The sequence below is a fragment of the Pseudorca crassidens genome, chromosome 17 (assembly GCF_039906515.1).
Source record: "Pseudorca crassidens isolate mPseCra1 chromosome 17, mPseCra1.hap1, whole genome shotgun sequence".
NCBI classification, from domain to species: Eukaryota; Metazoa; Chordata; class Mammalia; order Artiodactyla; family Delphinidae; genus Pseudorca; species Pseudorca crassidens.
In genome coordinates, this window is record NC_090312.1 from 43,895,441 (window position 1) to 43,919,557 (window position 24,117).

General features: G+C 34.4%; 1 protein-coding gene across 10 annotated transcripts in view; it reads left to right on the forward strand.

Moving 5' to 3' along the window:
* Positions 1-7,587: 7,587 nt before the first annotated feature.
* The window catches only part of TRIQK (triple QxxK/R motif containing), a 93,519-nt gene continuing 76,989 nt past the window's right edge, over positions 7,588-24,117 (forward strand). For 3 of the 10 annotated variants that reach the window (XM_067711792.1, XM_067711787.1, XM_067711791.1), the window contains exon 1: positions 7,588-7,722. The gene's annotated coding sequence lies outside the window, so the exon portion shown is untranslated. Of the gene's footprint in view, positions 7,723-7,832; positions 7,929-8,706; positions 8,886-22,323; positions 22,373-24,117 lie in introns of those variants that run through there. The other 7 variants (XM_067711789.1, XM_067711788.1, XM_067711794.1 and 4 more) reach the window with 7 other exon arrangements.

Below are 24,117 nucleotides of genomic sequence, written 5' to 3' on the forward strand. Positions count from 1 at the left end.
GGGATGCCCAGGAATGGTGCCAAACATACTGTGCTTATCTCCTCTGCTCGCGCACATGCTCCTGTATCCAATTCAACTTCCTTAACAAAGGACAAGTTCAAAGATAAAATTATTATTAAGAATTTCATGAAGGGAATAGGACAGCATTAACCAAACAGGAGGCCCTTCTGCAGGTTCTGTGTGCCTGCACAGTTCTCATGCCATAAATCTGGCCCTGAGCGATACATCCAGGAACTCAGTAAAGATCGAGTGAAAGTCTTGGTTTATGTTAAGGGCTGAGCACTGGTTGGCCTTCCACTTGGTGGGATTGGCCTTATTGCCTCTTTTTCTGTTCACTTACCTGATACCTTGCCCAGGTACAGAGGTAGTGTTTTTACGCTCCTGGTTTTGTTATCCCATGTAACATGATGCCAAAAGATGTAGAAAGTTTCTGGTTTCCAATGACCCACTGAAGCCCTGTGTACTGGCAGCTGTTCACCTTGGCCACCAGTCAGGGCTTCAGCTATACCTGGTAGGATGGTGGGGGAGCCACTGGGGTTAAATTCAACATTGAAAAGTATTAATTTAAGCCATAACACCAATAGGAAAATTTGCAAATCTTTATGATCATTTCAAAATGCGCAGAAAAAGATTTGATAAAACTAACATCCACTTGTGATTTTGTTAAAAAAAAGTCTTTGAAATCTAGATATAAAAGGGAACTTCCTTAACCTAATAAAGAATATTAAAAAAATTACAGCCAACAAACATTCAGTGATAAAATATTTAAAGCTTTCCCTTTGAGAATACAGAATATGTAAGAATGCCTTCCATCATCACTTCTATTTAACATTTTAGCATGAAAAAGACATAAAAATTATTTTAAAAAGAAAAATAAAATAGTCATTATTTACTGGTGGCATAATTATGTAGAAAAAAATACAATACAGATAATTTAAAAAGAAGTTTAGCAGAATTGCAAGATACAGAATTAAAATACAAATGTCAATGTAGACTTCTGCCTTAAACCATGGAAGAGTAGTTAGTAACAGACTAGTCTTTCTACTTAAATAACTGGACAAGTTATGTGAGGCAAGATTTCAGGCCTTGGGCATGAGTCAGCATATAGCTGTCATCCCTGAGAGAAGTAAAAAACATGATATAAAGTCCCATGTTCACTGCAGCTCTCTGTCTGAAGTCAATTTCCTGAATACAGCTTACAAAGCTGGAAAACAAGCAAAGCACATCAGTTCCAGTTGCCTGTGGAGACAGATTTCAGAATTTGGGGCTGTCAGATTAGCTGGAAACTGCAGGGCAGGCGGGAAAGAAGAAAGATGCACATAAGGCAGGAAGCAAAAGTCTCGTTGGGGGTTCCCTATAAGTCCTTACTCAAGGATTAGGCTGTGCCTATACCATGAAAACCTTTACAAGGCTTACTAAAGACTAGCTGTTGTGAGATTGAGAGAGTAATAAAGATATTAGAGGTTGGCCAGAAATGGGAAATGAAATTCCCATCCAAGTAGAGTGAGGAAACCTCAGAAACACTCAGGGATAAAACTGAGACACCAGAAAGGCCATAGCTTAGGTGCAATGACCACTAAGGCTTACTGGAGACCTATACTAACAAAGCTCAAAATCAAGCCTGGACAAGAACAGGAGGGAATTTGAAGACAGTCAATGTAGAGGGTCTTGGAAAACATTTTGGAATTTTCACTGATCCACTGTAACAGAGTATAGAGCCAAGCCTACATAAATGCAAGTTGATTGGATATATTGAACTGACTGCAAGAAAAAAAACAACAACAACACTTTTCAGAGGAATATAACAGAATTCAGTGTCCTTACAGCATATCACCCACAGCATCCAATACACAATGAAAGGTTACCATATCTGCAAAGAAACAGGAAAATATGACCAACAACAAAGAAAAATAGCAGTCAATAGAAATAGTTGTTGAGAAGGCAGAAATGTTTAATTTCAAGGTGAAGTGTTTAAAACAGCTATTATAAATATGTTCAAGTGCTTAATGGGAAATATGGTCACAATGAGTGAAGAGTCAAGGAATCTCAGTAGTGAAATAGAAATATAACACTTAAATGGAAATTTAGTGATTCTACAGTAAATGACTTTTAAAAATTACTGAATAAGCTTCAGGGCAGAATAAAGACAGCTGAAGTGGGAATCCAATCTGAAGAACAGAGGATAAGAGCTTGGAAACTAACAGAGCCTCAGGGATTTAGGGTGACACAATTATCACCATATAACTGGAATCCCACAATGAAAGATCACTTATGATGGGCCAGAAAAATTATTTAGAAAATATATCCAAAGCTTTCCAAGTGATATAAAGTATTGGCTTATAAATCCAAGAAGTTCAGCAAAATCAAAGTAGGCTAAATACAAAAAGAAGTACACCTACACACCTAGATATGTGATAGTCACACTGCTGAAAACCAAAGGTAACACGTGGAAAGCAGTGTGAGGTGGAAAAAAAAAGATAGATTGCAACAGAGGACTAGTTAGGTAAATAATGGCAAACCTCACATCAGAAACATGGAGGCAAGATGATCCAGAATTCTAAATAACCATCAAAAAAGAGAGGGAAGAAAGACCTTTTCAGATAAATAAAGCTGAGAGAAAGTATCACCAACACACTTGGTGTTGCTAATTCTGCAATATGAAGGGAATTGGTTCCATTGGAGATGTAGGAAAGAACAAAACACCAGAAATGGTAAATATTAGAGTAAAAATTTTAAGTTGAGGTTTTACAATGCATTTAAAAGAAACATACATGACAACAATAATACAAAAGATAGGGTGGGAGTGTGAAAAATAGAATTACACTCTTACAAGGTTTATACATTTGTGAAGTATCATATATGAACAGGAGGTGTGAAGTACTGTGTGTGAAATGTGAAACTGTGAACTCCAGCTCCGGAATACTGGAGTTGGGGAGAAAACTGAGGGTAGTATGAAAGAAGAGCATAGGGGGATCCCTCCTAAATATGTAATATTAATGGATATAATATTGATGAATCTTAGCAATTATTTAAGTATGCACACTATTAATCCTAGAATTGTAGAACACTACATTTAACAGTTGCAGAATACACATTCTTTTCTAGTACACTGAGAGCAATCATTGAGATAAACCATATGCTGGGCTATAAAATGAGTCTCAATAATTTTCAAAAGTTTGAAATCTTATAGAGTATGTTGTCTAACAAATTGTAATGAAATTAAAAGTCAGTAACAATAAGATATTTATAAGACACCCAAATACTTGAAAACTAAACAACAGAATTCTAAACAAATAACAATGATAAAAGAAAAACTCACAGGGAAATTTAAAAATAATTTCAAATGACTTCTAGTTAAAACACAACATACTAAAATTTATGGGATATTAATAAAGCGGTTCTTAGGGGTAATTTTCTAGATTTAAATGCTTATATTATTAAAGAATAAAAGTTTAAATCAATTTTTTTTAGTTTCCATCTTAAAGACATAGACAAATAAGAAAGTTAAATAGAAAAAAAGAAATAACAAAGAGCAGAAATCAATGAAATATTAAACAGACATTAGAGAAAATTAACAAAGACAAAATTTGGCTTTCTGAAAACAAATACATTTGAATCTCAGAAATACTTCTGTTAGGAGAGCAAAATAGTACAGCACCTTGAAAAAACACTTTGGTATTATATTTTCATTTAGAATGTGCACATGCTCTAGAAATCTGTGATTTTACTCTAGGTTATAAGCCAAAGAGAAATTCTTGCGAATCTTCACCAGGAAAATCATATAAAAATATTTATAAGCACCCTGTTATAGAACAAACCTAAAAACAGCCCTAAAGCACTATCACAGGACAATAGATATAGGAATTGTGGCATATTCATGAGTTAGAATAGTATAAGGAATTAAAACAAATCGATGACAGCAATTAATTTAATTAAAACTTTTCTTGTGTACCTATTAGGTGTTAGGCACCTGGGATACGTCAATTAATAAAACTGACAGAATAGATCTCTACTCTCAAGCAACTTACATTCTGAGGTGAAGAAAGATAATAAACAATTTACATAATATATAAGTAAATTATGTATAAATTATACTAAAAAGTGATGAATGACTATTAACAAAGGAACCAGTAAAGCATGGTTAGGGGACATTTGAGTTGGAGAAACTGAGGAAGTAATACACAAGGGGAGCATATGATCAATATTATGTGTACCACTAAGAAGGAGAAAATGCTATCAGGGAATTATTTATGAGCTGCATCCTGATTTGAGAAATGTTTGTGAAATATGTCATTGACATTTTGGGTTAAATGCTCAATAAGCAGAAAAAAAGAAGTAAATGTGAACATTTTCAGCTCACTACAAGTTATGCTTTTTATGCATGCCATTTGATGATTAAAGAAATAGCTGGCAACTCTACATTTGAAATTATATCCTCAAAATATTTGTAATATATGGTCCATATTTCTTCTGTGTACATAAAATAATTCTCTATATATGTTCTCACTATTAATCATCTGAAGAATTTTTTGAGATAATTTTCTTCTAGATTTCAGAGACAATATTGCATTCAATTATTCAAAAAGCAAACAAACACTGAAATATGTGTTTAATAACATGTCAGTTCTCTTCATGGAGTTCATTCTATATATGTGCTCTATAACTGTAATTTCAAATATAGAAATCAATAAAAATGTTTTTTTAAAGTTTATTAATTTTCTGAGTTTTGAAAAGGAAGGCTTTCTTTAAGAAAACATACCCATTTTCCAGGTTTTGTTAAGTGATTTAAATATAGTACAATAGATTAAAACCAAGACTTTCAAGTACGGACTTAGAGGATCACAGAGTTTTTAAATGAACTTACATGAAAAATCATTCGTTTAAATTTTTAAACAAAATTCACCCTAAACACCTCCCTGATGTTGTTCTAGGACAATCCCACAGAAATAATAATATGTGTGTTTGACCTAGTAAGTAGCCGATTCCAGCTACTGAGAAAGCAAATTTGGATAATTCAACTTTTAAAATCTAAGGCAAAAGACTGCTTAACAAGATTAAGTAATTTGATATGCTATTTCTTATTTTAATATATTCAATGAATTTCATACATTTTGACAGGACTATAATTTCTGCAAATTGATCCAAAATGATTCTCCCAAATTTCAATCTATATGCACATTTATCTAGACTAAAGATGATGGCACATATAATTATTAGATTCTAGTTTACAATTCAACTTACCACAAATTTAACTAAATGACATATCTGCCACTATATAATAAAGAAATAGGCATATTCATAACATGTATCTGGATGTTTAATTTTATGTAAAGCCATTTATTTCTTGTTCAATGTCCCTAGATATATTTTATTTGATATTTGGTTAGTGTATTCCTCATAATTTCTTCTAATATATATTTGTGCCTAGGAGGGAATTTTAAATTATACATGTTCCAAGTATTGGAGAACAAGCGTGAGTTGAAAAATAAATAATTGAGGCCTGGATAACATGAGACTCTCCCACACCAAAAGTGTAAAGTATTAAAAGTTAATTTGAAACATGATTTTTTGGAGTTTAATTATTTTAAAAGATGCTTGCAAAACTACTTTGCAATAGCCATATTCATGGAAGGTAAGTTCGCTAGTGCCCACCTTATAGATCAGTAAACTACTTGCAGACAATTTGCAAGGAAAAGCTATCTCATAAGGATATGTTCAAGATAAGAAATTCATTGGCAGAGACTCATTACCCACTGTTCTAACCTTATTTCCTCACTGTGGATACAGTTTGAAAATTTATTCCTGTGTATGTGTAACACACTATTTTCTACGAGATGTTTAAATAGATATCAAGGTGTAGAGTTCCAGAAATTTGAATATATGCTTTAAACATCTGGAGTTATACATATGGGGAGTATACAGCTGTGTTTATTTCAATGATTACACATTTACATGCATACAATACATTTATTTAAATGTATAATTTCTTATATATGTGAGAATATTCAAACACATTTGCTGTACTTATTTGAATATGCAATTGAAAAAGGATTCAAATAAATAATTCACCATTTTTATTTAACTCTTACAGTATTTATTTGTATAAGGTACTTATTAATATACAATCAGAGCACTTTTTAGTGTAAAACCAAATATTTTTAAAAGATTGAAGTAACAATCGGGATCATGAGTCATACAAATGAAGAAATTTTTTGTACGGAGGTATTCATAGCTGGCAAACTTTCAGAAGAATTTGGAAATTCAGCAGGACGAGAATAAAAGCATTTGCAATTGGAATGTGTTTCTTTTATTCTAACAATTTTATCATTGTATAGTGGCCATTTTAATTGAATCTCAAAGCACTTATCCAGAGGCATTGTTTTTGTTTGTTTGTTTTTATTTTCTTTCTTACTACCTTATCTGACAAGACAAACACTTCTGGGTATTGGTATAATATAGAACAAAAAAGGATTTTATTATTTTAAAGCTGCACACATGCAAATCTGGTCAAGAGTATTAGTCTCATTTAACTCTACCTTTATTTCTGGAAGAGGAACTGGAGACCAACAAAGGATTTAGAAGGACAGAAAATAAAAGTACATTTTTAGACTCATATTAGTCTCATTTAACTCTACCTTTATTTCTGGAAGAGGAACTGGAGACCAACAAAGGATTTAGAAGGACAGAAAATAAAAGTACATTTTTAGACTCAATTCCTGGCCCTGGTATCTTGGGAGATTTCAGAGAATCTTCCAGTTAGTCTGTTTATACTTGTCCAGTTCTTTTGCATGCTATTTCCTTTCTCAAGGTTTTCTTTTGTTTGTTCGTTTGTTTTGAAAGATTTGATGGGCTGTCCTAGAAAAAGTGACTTATATTTCAGCAAAAGAAAAATTATATTGGAAGTCACAGGATTTTTTTTAAAGAAATTTGAGTTCAATTTATCACAGTATAAAAATAATGACTGCAGGCACTTTTTCATGTGTTGAACGACTGAATAAACGTCACTCACAGCCTCAGTTTCTTTGTTCTTAAGCTGTGGATAATAACATCTCACAATGGGTGTTTTGACGATTATATAAGATAAATCATTCAATTGTCAGATGCTTTGCAAATAATAACTAATAACAATATTTCATTCCAATTTTGTAGGTGTGAAGACTGGGTACCTGGACATATCTCCAAATCTTAGTTGTTGGTCAGATTTCAGGAATCACCTTTCCTAAACTGATTAATCTGTTAAAAGCTTGAATCTGCAAACAACATCGTTTTCAGACAGTTCATTCTTCCATCCAGGGATGCCCCCCCAGAGTGTGGATGGGGATGTGTGTATGTGTGTTACGTGAGAAAAATTCAATAATCAAAAGAACGTATTTCTGTGCTTTATATTGAAAAACAAGTCGCAGTCCTTATTTTCAGTTTCCACGGTCACTTTGTGAGACAGGTATCAGAGCCTGGGAATCGCGTCAAAAGGAAATGCCACAGGTTCCGCGCATTTCCTTCCAGGACCCGCGCAGAGGCGGGAGAGAGAATGACCAATCGGAGCGCAAGTTTAGGCTACTCCCGCCCCTTTCCGTCGAGCCCCGCCTCTTTCCCGTACCGCCCTCTAGGAGTAGGGGTGTGCAGCAGGCTCGTCCCGCCCCCTCCTCTGAGTGACAGGACCGTGGACAGCAACATTTCCAGCCGGACACATAGTTTGTTGGCCCTTGCGTTGGCTGAGCTAAGGTGTGTGTGTCCCGCGAGGGCGAGGGGATTGGGGAGGCCCTGCCCGGGAAGCTCGGGGTCGGGGACTGAAAGCAGGCGCACCTCCTTAGTGGGCCCCCAATGCGTTTAGGAGACGTTCGATCCGCCCCTGGGAGCGGCACTTGGGCGGGCTGGGCGGAGGGGGGGCTCTGGAAGAGGAGGAACCCAGAGCCCGGGAAACCCAGTAGGTACGGTAATGACTTAAGGACCCTTCCCGGAGAGCAGGGAGATCGCGGTGGGGGTGGGGATGGCGGGCGCGGGATTAGTGCGGTGGGTGGGCGTGGCCGCCGTGGTTGCTAAGGAACGCGCGGTTCCCGCCCTGCCAGCGTGTCTGGCGCTGGCTGCTGGGTCCTAGAACCGTAGCCCCACCCACATCCCAAGGCCTTCCACTAGGGTAGGGGCTGGCTCCCGTGTGCTGTCAGTTAATTCGCGTCTGTTAATTTCACTGTCCTGATCTCTGCGTCTATAGTTCCCGCTCAGGCCTCCCTCTCTCTTGTTACTCTTCTCAACATTTTTTCTCACCTCCCCTTCTAAAACGAACAAGTATCTGCAGACCAAAACATGTGCAGAGAAGGGCTTCAGGCAGCCTGAGGTGGCTTTATTGCCAGGATGGTGGGGCGGGATGGGTCTTTTCCTGGTGTTTGGTGAATCCCTGAACCCACGTGGTGTCCATGTGGATGACTAGGAAAAGGGAGATAGAAGATCTGATTTCTTCCACCTGGAATTCTTTTTAATCGGTGCTGCTGTTTGAGCTCAATGACCTTCTCAGGAAGTTGAGGCAGTTCATTATTGGACATGCCCTAATATATGATCTCCCTTTCGGACCCTATTATGGAGAAGGGTGGTACTAACCCTATAAAGCCCTCTTTTGCGTCACTGTCCCATATTTAATGATTACAGCAGAACAAACATTCCAGAGAGAAAATACAAAGGAGCTAAGAGTCTGCTTTTACTTCCTTCTGCTAGGTTTACTGTATAAATCCCCAAGAAGGAAGCTTGTACTACTTGTTACCACTGGGAAGAAGACTGGCCTAAAAGTCAGGAATGTAGCAGAGTTTGGAAATATTTGCTCTTGGGCAGTAACCCTCATAACTGTTTTCTCATCTGGAAAGTGGAGATACTTATGTGCCCTTTATTTCTAAAAAGTAAGGAGGAATAATTGGTTGTGAAAGTGTTATTAAAGTAATGATCTACACGAATGTAAACTGTTATTGATTACACTTTTAATCTATCTTTTTGTCTCTATGATCTCTGTTATTGATTCTGTATTAGTTCTTGTTAGTACCTGAAATGTCTTGCATGATATATATTTTTTTCCATTGACATCACTAGATTTTTCTCAAGTATATTCATAGCCTGAAAGAATTGGTAAAGAGTACTTTCTAATTCAACGATGAGTGACCTTTTTGGTGTCATATATCATTGTAAGAAGCCAAGGGAAGCTATTGATTCTCCCCTTAGAAAAAAAACACAATTACAAGCATAAGTGGACCTTGGATAAAGAACACCTGTTTTTGATCAACTTCTTGAGGGTTAAGGAAATTACTCTCCCACCTTACCTCACTCCAAAGACTGAGTAATTTATATCCAAAACTGCTTGGCTGGGAGCAGAATTGGGTCTCTTTCCTTTCTTACACAGTGCATCTCACTGTAGCTTACCTTAGTTCATGGTCTTCAGTGAATCCTTTTTCTTTTCTTTTCTTTTCTGTTTTTAGTGTTTAACAAACATGAGCTACCAATGATCAATAAACTGTTGCTGTCTTTCAAAAACATGTAAATTGTATTTTATTCCAGATGCCCTTTGATCATCCTCTTAAAGAATATTCTTATATTTAAGCAAGTAAAAGATAAATTATTGTCAAATATTTTGGGAAAATGTAAAATTTTATTTTTGTAATTCTCTCTTCTATGAAAGTCCATTTTGGACAAAGAAAAGCTGATTACTTTTAGTGTATGCTACTAGAATTATTTAATTTAAATGAATGATCTTTTATAACATTATAATTTCCCGTGTCTAAAAAATATTGTGTTTGATTCCACTTTGGCTCTTTTCCTCTTTTCTGTATTAAAATGGAAGGCTAGAAATAGAGATATTTTGTTTGTTAATGTACCTTTATCTAGCTTTATCGGTAAAAGTGGGCATCAGTAGTAGATACTATCATTAGACAGAGAAAACAATGAAAAGGAAAAATATATAGCTTTTGTAATAAACATAAGAGTATTTAGGAGCACTGATTGTTTAGCGCTTATAATTTTATTCGAACTGTTTAATATTTATTCCTTTGTTTACTCAACTCACTTCATTTCTAGTGGAGAAACTAGATTAAAGACAAACTGATTATAGCAAGAATTCTAATGGAATTAAAGTTTTAGGGCCTCAATAAATAATAGCTCTTCTCTTGAATTTGTAAACAGACAGGTGGAGTTGGCAAGATCTGCTTCCTTACTACAGAGCTGATTGGACATAGTGCTTTCAGTGGGAGACCAAAAATGAGTACTAGAACTTCCTTCCCCTTTTTAGCTCCACTCCCTTTCTCAGAACCTAGACTTTAGTCCAGTGAGAGAAAATTTCAGTTTAAAGAACAGATGCACTTACTCAGAATTGCTGGTCTGTATGATCCAGGGCAGAGAGGGAAGAGAAAGAAGATAAACCCCTAGTGTTTACAGGTTTATAACAGGTTATCTCTACCCATTGGAATAATATGGGCCAAAGGATTTCAGCTACGGATCATGTAACTCCCCTGTTGGGAAGCTGTGAATACAGAGTGGGATCTGAGGCCAGGACTGTTAATCTAGTGCTCTGGTTTTTCATCCTGGAGTGTACCTCTGGGCCATTTGAAACATGTGGAGGTGTTATTAAATTATTATGATATCTTTAAAAGCTACTGGCTTTTAGGACCCTGACATTTAAGGATGCTGAATATTGTATAATGTAGAGGTCCACCAGCTCAATGAAAGCTTTCCTTCCCCTACTCCAATGCCAAAATCATCTCGACTATTCCAGTGGAAGTTCCTCCATATAGAAACATGAAACTAGGCCAAATTTCACCCTAGTCTTTGTTCATATGTGCCATGTTTTTTCTTTCTTTTTATTCTTTTTAATTGAAGTGTAGTTGATTTACAATATTGTATTAGTTTTAGGTTTACAACAAAGTGATTCAAAATTTTTATAGATTATACTCCACTTAATGTTATTATAAAATATTAGCTATATTTCCTGTGCTGTACAATATATCCTTGTGGCATATTTATTTTATACATAGTAGTTTATACCACTTAGTCCTCTATCCCTATCATGCCCCTACCTCTTCCAATCTCCCCACTGGTAACCACTAGTTTGTTCTCTGTGAATCTGTTTCTGTTTCATTATATTCATTTGTTTGTTGTATTTTTTTGACTCCACATGTAAGTGGTAATTTACAGTATTTGTCTTTCTCTGTCTGACTTATTTCACTAAGCATAATACCCTCTAGGCCCATTCATGTTGTCACAAATGGAAAGATTTCATTCTTTTTATGGCTGAGTAATATTCCATTGTATATATACACACCACATCTTCTTTATCCATTCATCTATTGAGTATCTACCATGTTTTTGATATGAATAGATTTGACTCTAAATGTGAAGGTCTTAATAAAAACACTGCTTAGAATGTAGTTATTTTTTGGTATTCTCTCAGAATGACTAAAATTACATTAATGGAAAATAGCAGTACATAGTTCATCATATTTAATATCCTTAAGACTGAATATATCCTTACTGAACATATAAGAATCATATAAGCTAAATTTCTTTCACCCCTATTATATACATTTAATTCTTTCTTATATGGTACAAGTGTTAAGTATCTTTGCAACAATATAGTGAGTAGGTATATATTTTCATCAAAAAGAAAAGATGACTTCTTAGCTTACTTTTTAGTTTTGAAATGTTAACAATAGAAAGATAAATACTCTGTACTCAGTGGTTTAACAAACTCTGTTGTGTTGAATCAGAAGGTGGAGACAGTTCTGTAAATGAGAGGATCTTTTCAATTTCATGGTTTTCAAGCCATTAAACATGGAGAATGAAGCAGGAATAAAGTAGCTTAGTTCTTCTATAGTAGTATTATGTAGGACAAAGTGCAAAAACAGCAGACCAATTAGATTGAACAACTTAAAATTTTGGGGAAGATGAAGGGAAGATAGTTTAATACAAAAAGCATTTTTTACATACTTTGAATTTTAAAATATTCAAATATTGCAAGATATAGAATAAGAAATTATATGGATACCTGTGACAAAATCCTAATTGTAGATTACAGTTTATAACCTACACCAGCTAGAAAGTGCACTGGACTGAAAGTTTTAGACTTGGCTCCAGCAATAGATATATCATTTGTTGGGTTTTATAATGTCTCCAGGCATCAAGTTCCTTATTTGTGAATAGAAAGAGTTGAAGATTTATTGTTTTCTACCAGTTTTTTTCTGAAGAATATGCTTGAGTATTATGAAAATTCTCATTATTCACAGTGATTCACTTATAGCAGTTTATAGCACTGAATCTTTCTGGGCAGGAGTGTATTAGATATTTTTTAGGTATAATTTTAAAAAGAATATCCCAGTTCCTGATTTCATTTTGTCTGTTCATAGAGGTCTATTCTCTGTCTCTTCTCCTTCCCTCAACATCCCCCTCACCCTCCACACATGCACACACTTGGAAAACACTGGGCTATGTAGAAATGATCTATACAGGCTCTTTCAATGCCAGGACTTTCTGGATAAATTCAGCATTTGAAATGAATAAAGTGGAACAAAAAATTCCCACAAAACCAGGGAAAAGGAAATTGGCAGAATATCATAGGCATACCTGTGAAAATCTGAGAAGAATTTTAAGCTAAGGAAGAATATTTGAAGGAATTTTTTGATATCTAACACATGCAAGAATGCATAGCCTCTATGGATAGGAGAACTTCATATAAAAATAGCAACAATTAAGTGACACTAGGAAGAGAATAAGATAAAAAGAGGACAAAAAAACTGAAAAATGTGAGAACTGTATTAGTTTTATATTCATGCTGTATAATTTCTATATTTCAAAGTCTGATATAGGTTTTACTGGGCTGAAATCAAGGTATTGGCAGGGATGCATTCCTTTCTGGGGGCTCTGGGAGAGACTGTTTCCTTGCCTTTTCCAGCTTCTGGAGGCTACCCACATTCTTTGGTTTATGGCTCCCGTCCTCCATCTTCAAAGCCACCAACATTGCATCTCTCTGACTATTCTTTTGTAGTCAAATACATTATGACCACAACTAGGAAAACTTAACAACATTTAAAGACTCAGCTGGATAATCCAGGAGGTTCTTCATTTAATCACATCTGCAAAGTTCCTTTTGCAATGTAAGGTAACATATTCACAAGTTCTAAGAATTAGGACTTGGACATCTTTGAGGAGGGACATTTCTGCCTATCACAATAACATATTAAAAGTTCATATTTGAGGCAGTAAAGAGCAGAACTGATGTTACGGTAGAAAATCTAATGTGTGGAGAATAGACTTGAAAAAATGTCCTAGCTGAAATACTGAATGCATGAAAAGAGAGAAAGATGAAGTCCATTATATGAACATTTGGAATTTCTGAAGGAGAGACTAGAAAATAGCTAATTGTTCCTAAACAAGAGAACAGAACATTTGAAAAAAAAGTAACAAACAAAGAGATAACAGGAAATAAAAGTTTTATTAACTAAAAAATGACCAATGTATGCAGAAAGGATATTTCTTATATGAGATCTAACAACTCAGAGACACAGTATCAAAATTTTTTTCAAATTATAATGATAAAGGAAAAAAAATTTTCATGTGTATAGAAAGAGAGAGAAAAAAATTGCATATTATTATCAGGAAACAAAAATTAAGCTGGTCTCAGACTTCTTTTCTGTAGTATTAAATACGAGATGACAACAGAGCAACATTTTTAGAGTTTAAAACAAAATTCCATGCAATCTGTCTTGTTCACACACAGCGACAGAAAACCACTCTTAAGTATACAAAGAACTCTAAACTACATACTTTTTGCTTTGGGGGGAAAAAGGACAATAATTTATAAGAAGCTGATACAATATAAATACAAAAGTGATGGTATATTAAAAAACAAACAAAACTGATGATATATCTCAGAGCCCTAGAATATAGAGGTGGCTTTAATAATTACGTTAAGTCTAGTTAAAAATTCAAATGTAACAAAAAAAACTGCATGAGAAGATATATAATGTAAAAATTAATTCAGCAACAGCAACGTAAATTTAAATAAAACATTGTGATTTTTTGATTTATTTATGCCAGAGATGAAACCTGGTAATTCAAGAGTATGAATAGATTAAAAAATAAACCATAGCTCAGCAAACTATGACCTGGAGCCCACCCACATCTGGCTTGTTTTTGTAGGACCCATGAACCAAGAATAGTTTTTATGTTTTTAAATGGTTGAAAAGAATCAAAGCAATGATATTTTGCAATGTGAAAATTATATGAAATTCCAACTTTATAATTAAAGTTTTATTGGAACACAACTACACTCATTTGTTTACATATTGTCTATAGCTGCTTTTGTGTTAAAACAGCAGTGTTGAGTAATTGCAACAGAGATGTAAATGTGGTGCTCTCGTAGCTTTGCATTGCTTCTCAGAGCACTACAAATCACAGTGACAAAATTGAGTTATAACTTAATTTTGTCTCTTGACCTGCAGAGCCTAAAATATTTATGATCTGGCCCTTTACAGAAAAACTTTGCAACTTCTAACCTAAACTATATATATGGACTTTAGTGTATAAGACTGAAACTTTCTTTTCAATTCACGGTACCCAGATTTACTCAGTTATTGCCCTTCAATGTTCTACTTACCCTAGTAACTCTTTGGTCTTATATGGACTTGGGTTAAAACCAAGAATCTATTATTCTTTATATTTAATAATCCAAATTTTCTCTTTTTCACCTCTGTGCTTTAGAAACAAAATTCATGTAAAGATTTTAGAATATCACTTCCAAAGACAAAAATCAGTTAATACTGCAATACTGTAAGAAGAAAAAATGAGTACTTTACTATTGTATGCCAAAATTCTATGTGCTTATAGAGATAGATAAGCATGTACTACATTTAATAAGTAGGTTATATGTCAATCATTTAATAATCAAATATTTGTTTGGCAAGTATAGGTGAATTATTTCAGAAGAAGTGACATTGAAACAAGGTTTTGAAGGATATTTGTAAATTTAAGGTAGTTAAGGCTGGGGCTAAGGTAACATGGAGAATAAGATTTGTAAAGCCACTGAACTGTCAGTAGGGTCATGTGATTGGGAAATGTAAGAAATTCAGTAGCTGGAACAGAATTTGGAAAAAAAAAAAGTGGCTGGAGTTGAGGCAATAAGACCTGCTAGCCCAGGCCAAGAAGGCTATTATATGTCATGCAAAGCAATTCTCATCTTGTGGGCAATGAGGATCCATTTCAGATTTTTGAACTGTAGAGCAACATGATCAGATTAATATTTAGAATAATTGTTCTTAAATTTTTCAAGTACAGCACTCCCTAAAATTCTTTAATGTTATGACTTATAACTTCATGAAGCAAAAGTTGCCTTGGGATATACCCATTTATGTTATATTTATAACAGTTTTTCCTCTGAGGGGGATATATAAACAATCCCCCAATTTCTTTTCTCCATTTTACAGATGTAAAGTCTATATCTCAGATAAATGATCTGAACACACTCTTCCTTGTAGAGGAAAGTGAGTGTGCTCTGTGATTAGACAGATTTGATTTTAAATCTCTACCCTTACCTTGTTAACTGCATGCTTGGAAAAGTCACCTAATCATTAGAAAACCTAGTTTTCCAGTTGGGGTTAATTGTACTTATCCCACAGGAATATTATGAGAATTTCTGATAATGCATGCGCCATGCTTAACACAGTAAATGGAAACTGCTGCTATTATTATTATTAGTAATATTAATCATCATCATTATAAGGCTTCAACACCCATTATTCACATTTTCAAAACACAAAAGTTTTGAAAAATTATTTTTCTCTAAGTTTTCACAAACTAATTGGAGGCAAACCATCTTTGAAATGACAAAGTACTACTTATACAGTATTTATTTTTCTAGTCAGTGTCAATATCGATAAGATTTTGCTGTGAAGTATTGATGTGCTGCCCCTATACTCCTCTAAGAGTGTCATGTAATTATGGTAGATATGGGACACATTACCTTTCTATAGTCTCCAAAACACATCTCGCCCATTTTATTTTATTTTTATTTTATTATTTATTAGAATTAAAAAAAAAAATTTTTAAAAATTAAAAAAATATTTAAAGTCTTTTAAAAAGACTTTAAAAAATCTGGACCATCCTTAAAGTCTTTATTGAATTTGTTACAATATTGCTTCTGTTTTACGTTTTGGTTTTTTGGCTGCGAGGCATGTGGGATCTTAGCTCCCTGACCAGGGATCGAACCCGCACCCCCTGCATTGGAAGGCAAAGTCTTAACCAGTGGATCACCAGGGAAGTCCCTCAAACATTTTAGATAAGGACTACAGATCTATATTATTGTGATTCTTTTATTTTAATAACAGCTTCATCGAGATATGATTCACAATCATAAAATTTATCATTTTAAAGTGTACAATTCAGTGAGTTTTAGCATATTCACAGAGTTGTGCAATCACTACTATCTAATTTTAGAATATTTTCATCACCTCAGAAAGTACCCACTATCAGTCACTCCCCATCTGTTCTGCTCTCACCCTCACCGTTAATCAAACTTTTTCTGTCTCTATGGATTTTCTCATTCTGAACATTTAATATAAAGAGAACAATAGGAATGATGCATTAATTGGACTTTTGTGAATGGCTTCTTTCACTTAGCATAATGTTTTCAAAGTTCATCCATGTTGTACCATGTATCAATATTTCATTACTTTTTATGTTGAAATAATATTCAATCATATGGTTATACCACATTTTGTTTATCTATTTATCATGGATTGTTTTCACTTTCTGGCTATAAGGATAATGCTGCTATTTACATTTGTGTACACATTTTAATGGGAACATACATTTTCATTTCTCTCACATATATACCTGGGAGTGGAATTACTGGGTCACATGGCCATTCTGTTTAGTTTTTTGAGGAACAACCAAACTGTTTTCCAAAATGGCTGCACCATTTTGCTTTCCCACAAACAATGTATGAAGGTTCTAGTTTCTCCACATCCACAGCAACACTTCTTATTATCTGTCTTTTGGTATAGCCATCCTTGTGGGTATGATTTGAATTGTGATTTTGATTTGAATTTCCCTAATAACTGATGATACTGGGTATCTTTTCATGTGCTTATTGGCAATTTGTATTTATTCTTTGAGGAAATATCTATTCAGATCCCTTGCACATTTTAAAATTGTTATTTGTGTTTTTACTGTTGTAAGCGTTCTTCATATATTGTCTGTATATGACCCTTATCAGTTATACAATTTGCAAATATTTTCTCCCATTCTGTGGGTTATCTTTTCATTTTCTTGATCATGTCTTTTGGAATACAAAAGTTGTTTTATTCTGATGAAGTCCGATTTACCTATCTTTTATTTTGTTGCTTGTGCTTTTCATGTTGTTTCTAAGAAACTATTGCCTAACACAAGGTCATGAAGTTTTACTTCTGTGTTTTCTTCCAAGCATTTTATAATTTCAGCCTTTACATTTAGGTCTATGACTTGGTTTGACTTAATTTTTGTATATGGTATGAAGTAGGAGTTCAACTTTATTCTTTTGCAGCATCATTTTTTTTAAAAGACTATGCTTTCATATTGTGACTCTTGACCTGAATTATCATCATTATTTTCAAATAGTCTAAAAATTGCAAGCTTTAATTGAAATACAGTACATATGTATGTACAGTATGTATTGAATACATACAGTACAGTATGTATTGAAATACATTATGAAATGATCACCACAATAAGTCTAGTAACCATCTGTCCCCATACAAAAATATTATTGACTGTATTCCTTATGCTGTAACTTATTTCTTGTATAACTGGAGTTTGTATCTCTTAATTCCCTTCACCTATTTCACCCACCTCCCCACCTCTCTTCCTTCTAGTAACCACCCATTTGTTCTTTGCATCTATGAGTCTCTTTTCATTTTGTTTTGTTTGTTTGTTTGTTTTCTTAGATTCTACATGTAAGTGAGATCATGCAGTATTGGTCTTTTTCTTCACCTGATTTATTTAACTCAGCATAATACCCTCTTGATTCTTTTGCATATAGCTATCCAGTTTCCCCAACACCATTTATTGAAGAGGCTGTCTTTTCCCCATTACGTATTCTTACCTCTTTTACCTCTTTTGTCATAGATTTATTGATCGTATAAGTGTGCATTTCTTTCTGGACTCTATTCTATTCCATTGATCTGTGTGTCTTTTTTTTGTGCCAGTATCATACTGTTTTGATTACTGTAGTTTGTAGTGTGGTTTGAAATCAGGGAGGGTGATACCTCCAGGTTTGTTCTTCTTTCTCAAGATTGCTTTGACTATTCTGGGTCTTTTTGTTTTTCCATACAAATGTTAGAATTGCTTGTTCTAGTTTGGTAAAGAATCCTTTGGGGTTTGATAGGAGTTGCATTGACTCTGTTGATTGCCTTGAGTAGTATGGTCATTTCAACAATATTAATTATTTCAATCCATGAGCGCAGTATATTTTTCAATTGTTTGTGTGGCTTCAATTTCTTTCATCAATGCCTTATAGTTTTCTGAGTACAGGACTTTTACCACCTTGGTTAGATTTATTTCTAGGTATTTTATCCTTTTAAAGGCAATTATAAATGGGATTGTTTTCTTAATTTCTCTTTTTTGATAGTTCATTGGTAGTGTATAGCTATGCAACAATTTTTGTATATTAACTTTATTGAATTCATTGGTGAGTTCTAGTAGTTTTGCAGTGGTGTCTTTAGGATTTTCTATGTATTTATATATGTATATAAATTATATAGTATATACATATTTTATATATATGTATATATATTTTTATATATATGTTCATGTGATCTGTAAACAGGGACAGTTTTACTTCCTCCTTTCCAATTTGGATTTCTTTTATTTCTTTTTCTTTTCTCATTGCTGTGGCTATGACTTCTGATACTAGGTTGAATAAAAGTGGCAAGAGTGGGCATCTTTATCTTGCTCCTGGTCTCAGAGTAAATGATTTCAGCTTTTCACCATTGAGTATAATGTTGGCTATAGGTTTGTTATACATGGCCTTTATTATGTTGAGGTGCATTCCCTCTATACCCATTTTTGTCGAGAGTTTTTAATCACAAACAGATGTTGAATTTTGTCAAAAGCTTTTTCTACATCTATTGAGATCATTTTTTTTTAAATTTGATAATGTAATGTATCACATTGATTGATTTGTGAGTATTGAATCATCTTGTGTCACTGCGATAAATCCCACTCGATCATGGTGTATGATTCTTTTAATGTATTTTTTGATTTGTTAATATTTTTTTGAGGATTTTTGCATATATGTTTATCAGTGGTGTCGGCCTGTAATTTTCTTTTTTGTGGTCTCTTTTTCTGGTTTTGGTATTCAGGGTGAGGTTAGCCATGTAAGATGGGTTTGGAAGTGTTCCTTCCTCTTCAATTTTCCAAATAGTTTGAGAAGGATCAATGTTAACTCTTTAAATATTTGGTAGAATTCATCTATGAAGCCATCTGGGCCTGGACTTTGTTAAGAATACTTTTTTTTTATTACTGATTGAATTTGTTAATTAATGATTGAGTAAATTAATATTAATTTATTTATTAATGACTGAATTTCATTACTTGTAATTGGGGTCTTCATATTCGGTTGGCCAAAAAGTTCATTCGGGTTTTTCCATTACATCTTGCAGAAAAAGATGTATGTTTTCCCATACGTCTTACAGAAAAACCCAAACGAACTTTTTGGCCAACCCAATATTTTCTAAATTCTTCCTGATCAAGTCTTGGGAGATTGTACATTTCTAGAAATTTATTCATTTCTTCTAGGTTGGCACATAATTGGTTGTAGTAATCTCTTATGAGCCTTTGTATTTCTGTGGTGTCAGTTGTAACATCTCCTTTTTCATTTTTCATTTTATTTATTTGGGCCCTCTGTTTTCCTTGATGAGTCTGTCTAATGGTTCATCCATTTCGTTGATCTTTTCAAAAAACCAACCCTTAGTTTTATTGAACTTTTCTCTCTCTCCCTCTTTTTTTTTTGTTAAGTCTCTGTTTTATTTATGTCTGCTCTGATCTTTGTTATTTCTTTCCTTCTACTAACTTTGGATTTTCTTAGTTCTTTATTTTCTATCACTTTAGGTGCAAGACCAGATTGTTTCCTTCAAATTTTTTGTTTCCTGAGGTAGGCTTGTATCACTGTCAACTTCCATCTTAGAACTACTTTTTCTGCATCCCACAGATTTTGGATTGCTGTGTTTCCATTTTTGTTTGTTTTCAAGTATTTTTTTACTTCATTTGATTTCCTCTGTTACTGATTGGTTTTTTAAGTAGCATATTGTTTAGCTTCCACCATGCTTGTGTTTTCTGTAGTATTTTTTTTCTTGTAATTGATTTCTAGTCTCATAGCGTTTTGATGGAAAAAGATGCTTGATATGATTTTAGTCTTCTTAAATTTATGAAGACTTATTTTGTGGCCTAGGATGTGATCTATTATGGAGAATGACCCATGTGCACTTGAAAAAAAATGTGTATTCTACTGTTTGGGGATGGAATATTTTATATGTATCTATTAATTTCATCTGCTCTAATGTGTCATTTAAGGCCAGTGTTTTTTTTACTGATTTGCTGTCTGAATGATCTGTCCTTTAATATAAGTGAGGTGTTAAAGTCTTCTACTACTGTATTACTGTAAGTTTCACCCTTCATAGTGGTTAATACTTGCTTTACTTATTTAGGTGCTCCCATATTGGGTGCATTTATATTTACAATTGTTATATCTTCCTGTTGGGTTGATCCCATTATCATTATGTCATATCATACTTTGTTTCTTATTACAGTTTTTGTTTTAAAATCAATTTGTCTATCAGTGCTACCTCAGTCTTTTTTGTTTCAATTTTCATAGAGTACTTTTGTTTTCATTTCCTTACTTTCAGTCTCTGTGTGTCTTTAGAACTGTAATGACTCTTGTAGAAAGCATATGTATGAATCTTAATTTTTTAATCCATTCAGCTGCTCTATGTCTTTTGATTGGAGCATTAAGTCCATTTAAATTTAAAGTAATTCTTGATATGCATTGTACTTATTGTCATTTTGTTAATTGTTTTGGGGTTGTTTCTGTAGTTTGTTTTTTTTTTTCTCCTTTCTTCTTTTGCTTCCCTGTTGATATGATGGCTATCTTAGTGTTATGTTTAGATTCCTTTCTCTTTTTTTGTGTCGGTATCTATTTTAGGTTTTTGATTTGTGGTTACCCTGTGGTTCATATATAACAACCTATATATATATATATATATATATATATATATATATATATATACACACACACATATGTATTGTGTATGTATGTGTGTGATTATTTTAAGTTGATGATCTCTTAAGTTTGAAGGCATTCTAACCGTCTTGTATTTTTATTCCCCCACCACCATGTTTAATGTTTTTGATATTATATTTTTGTTTTTGTGTCCCTTAACTATTTATTTTAGATATAGATGATTTTACTACTTTTGTCTTTTAATCTTCCTACTTTATAAGTGGTTGACTTACTGTATGTTTGCCTTTATCAGTGAGTTTTTTTTTCCTTTCATAAGTTTCATATTTCTAGTTGTGGCCTTTTCTTTTCTGATTAAAGGAGTCCCTTTAATATATCTTTTAGAACTGGTTTGGTGGTGCTGAAGTCTTTTAGCTTTTGCTTGTCTGTAAAACTTTTGATCTCTCTATGAAATCCGAATGAAAGCCATGCCAGGTAGAGTATTTTTAGTTGTAGGTTTTTCCCTTTCATCATTTAAAATATATTGTGCCACTACCTTCTTGCCTTCAGAGTTTCTGCTAAAAGTCAGCTGATAGCCTTATGGGAGTTCCCTTATACATAACTTGCTGCTTTTAATAACCTTATGGGAGTTCCCTTATATATAACTTGTTGCTTTTAACTTGCTGCTTTTAATATCCTTTGTTATCATTAATTTTTGCTATTTTATTTATAAAGTGTCTTGGCATGAACCTTCTTGTGTTCATCTTGTTTTGGAATCTCTGTGCTTGCTGGACTTGGATGTCTGCTTCCTTCCCCAAGTTAGGGACTTTTCAGCTATTATTTCTTTAAATTATCTGCTCTTTCTTCTCTTTATTCTGTGACTCCTATAATGTGAATGTCAGTTTGCTTGATGTTGTCCAAGAGATCTGTTAGACTATCCTAATTTTTTAATTTTTTTTTTTTTTTCTGTTCAGCTTGGGTAATTTCCAGTAGTCTATCTTCCAGATTGCTGATCTGTTCCTCTGTATCTAATCTACTATTGATTTCTTCTAGTAAATTTTTTTTATTGCAGTTATTGTAATCTTTGCTCTGTTTCTTCTTTATATTTCTAGCTCTTTGTTGAACTTCTCATTGTGTTCATCCATTCTCCTCCTGCATTTGGTGAGCATCTTTATAATCATTACCTTGAACTCTTTATTGGGTAGATTACTTATCTCCCCTTTGTTTAGGTCTTTTTCTGAGATTCAACTTGTTCCTTCATTTGGGACATATTTCTCTGTTGCCTCATTTTTCCCAGTTCTCTGTGTTTATTTCTACATGTTAGATCAGTCAATTATGTTTCTTCATCTCGGAGAAGTGGCCTTATGTAAGAGATATCCTATGTAGCCCAGCAGCATGTTTCCCTCTGGTCACCAGAACTATATGTCTTAGGGGTGTCCCATACATGGGCTGCATGTGCCCTCTGTTGTGGCAGGGCTGACTACCATGGTCATGCTGGTAGGTGAGGCTGGCCCCAACCTGGTTGGCTGCGAAGCCACATGTTGTGTGGTAGCTGCAGGCCTGCTAGGGGATGGAATGAGCTCCCCATGCAGTTGGTTGTACAGCCTGGGGGCAATAGGACTGCTGCTCGCCTGCTGATGTGTGGGGCTGAGTACTAGCATGGCTGTTTGCCTGGTCCAGGTGGGCACTGAGCTGGCACTGGCCTGCTAGAGAGCATGGCCAAGTCTCTGGGCGGCTGTCCACACAGTCCAGGGAGGCATGGGTCTGTTGCTATCCTACTGATGGCTTGAGGGAGGATTTCAAAATGGGGATTGACAATGCTGGTGGTATTGCTGTAGAATGAGCTCCCAGAAATGGTTGTTGCCAGCTTCTCCATCCCCATGGGGAGTCCCAGTTACCTCCTGCCTCTCTGGGAGGCTCTCCAAGATCAGCAAGTGGGTTTGACCCAGGTTCCTCTCAGACTACTGCTTCTGTGCTGGGATTCAGAACATGTGAAGTTTTGTACATGCCCTTTGAGAGCAGAGAGTTTGTTTCCTATAGCTGTCTGGCTCTCCCAAACGTAAGACTTGCTGGTTTTCAAAGCCAGACATTTGAGGATTTGTCTTCCTGGTGCAGGACCCCTAGGCTAGGGAGCTTAGTGTGGGGCTCAGGCCTCTTATTCCTTGGGGAGGAACTCTAAGATTTTGATATTTTTTCATTTGTCGTTTGACAACCTGAGGAAGTGTGCTGACTATACTACATCTCTGCCTCTCCTATTCATCTTCTTGTGGTCCCTTCTTTATATGTTTAGTTGTGAAAAATCCTATATGCTAGTCTTCATGTTGTTCTCATGGAGAATTGCTCTGTAAGTAGTTGTAATTTTGGTGTGTCCGTTGAACTCCAGGTGAGTTCATGGTCTTCCTACTCCACCACCTTGGCCACCTCTGCAAGCTATTTTTAATGATATAATTACAATTAGTAAAACTTGTATTCTCAAATACTTTGAGTTAAATTTTATGTTGATTATTATTGTTAGACAGCAGTTTGGAACCACTTAAATTTGATACTCTTGTCTATGTGAGAGCAATTGTGGCATAAAGCTAGAGATAAGTTCAGTGCCTGGCACGTAATAAGTATTTAATAAATATTCATTGAACAAAAATGAATAAACCATACATTATTTGAATGTTTTCCTTGTTGCTTTTTAATTGGCATTTGGTTTAGAAAGTAACATGTACTTAACAATTATGGTTGAATAAATATATTTATAGGTCAACTCTACAAATTGCAATAACAGAAAATAAATTAAAATTAGTCTCTACATTCATATTTAAGTCTAAAATATAGTGGAAACATCTCTTAGTACTTTTCAGATAATCACTATACAATGAACCATTCTTCAAGTGTGATCTGCAGAAATAGTGTTA